Source organism: Octodon degus, unplaced genomic scaffold (genome assembly GCF_000260255.1).
Source record: "Octodon degus isolate 3935 unplaced genomic scaffold, OctDeg1.0 scaffold00008, whole genome shotgun sequence".
NCBI lineage: Eukaryota > Metazoa > Chordata > Mammalia > Rodentia > Octodontidae > Octodon > Octodon degus.
The window spans coordinates 28,113,024-28,114,456 of record NW_004524584.1 but is presented as its reverse complement, the minus strand read 5'-3'; positions in this window follow the sequence as shown (position 1 = coordinate 28,114,456).

Below are 1,433 nucleotides of genomic sequence, written 5' to 3'. Positions count from 1 at the left end.
AGCTTGTTCTAAGTAGGTGCTTTAGACCACTGAGCCATCTCACCAGCCCCAATAATGAACAAATTTTAAACCATTACCTTTAAAAAATCAATTGAAAGTGTAAATATAAAGCACTTCAATTAAAATAAGTGACATGAAAATACCAGTATTTGTCCTCGTTACCTTTCCTGACTTACAAACACGCCTCAGTGTACTCAGGTATCCCACATTTTCGCCACCAGAAGGTGTCCGCTGTGCAGTGGCTTTTAGTTCTTTTGGTGCAATTCCCTCACATTTTTGCATCATTGCATCTTTTTTTCTGGACTTTTTAAACATGAGAATTGGTCAGACTGAAAAGGATAAACACACTCATTCTTTCAGCTGCATAAATATGACATTTGCCCTCAGGATTAGGAACTTTTTGAATATAAAGCCCTGAGCCAGATGAGGGGACACATATTGTGAGTCCCCTGATGGACCTGAGGTCAGAACAAGAGCATGTATTTCATAAACTGTGACAAAACTCTCAACTTTAAATATAGCACCCTGAAAAGCAGACAGTTGTGTCCACATTCAACAGCTTTACAAGACCCAGAAAGGTATCTGATTTTTAGAAATATGGAAATTGCTCAACATTCATAAAACAGAGCTTATGTCAAAATGACAGCGCTTAAAATCTGGTTCCCTTTCACAAATCTACTATCAGAGCAACAGCACCATCAAGGCAGGGCATGTTGGGACCCCGGTAATCCCAGTACTTAGGTGGCTGAGGCAGGAGGGTCAATTTGAGTTCAAGGACAGCTTGTCTTTTTTAAAAAAAAATAAAGCTATTTGTCACCAAAAACCCTGATCCTTGGACAGACAGTAAATGCCAGTTGATTTAAACTAAGAAAATTTTAAAAATAAATAATAAAATAGACTAAGAACATTGTAGCCTAACTTGATCTGTTCTTTCAATTGGGGCATATAATTTGACTTTCTCAGCATTCCTCAGAGTCTCAAAAAGTTGCTGATACATTTGGGGGCGCTACCTCCTGTTGTCGTGGCACCCCTCAGTCAGTGCAGTCTTAAACCAGCTTCCAGAATGTCTGATTGGTGAGAGGCTCCCGCGCCTGATAACTCCCCAAGCTCCACCCAGTGCAGGTCAGCAGTGGCCACCTGGACATCCGCCTTCCTTCGTTCCCAGCCACACGGCCTTGGCCCTGGGAGGCCTCCTTCGGAGATGACGCGAGGACGTCTCGCCAAGCCTGCGTGGTGTGAGTGTCCATCAGGGGCTCGGGCATGAGAGGCTGGGGCACGATCGCTCTATCCTTGTCACTTGTCACTTTGGTTCTTGGGCCATTGAAGAGTCACACTGGCCTTTGCAGGCACAGAATCACATCTCCATTCAGTGTGTGGGTGGGCCGCCCACATACCTGTCCCTCAGTGCACCTCTGTCCCCGCTGCGTGTGGGG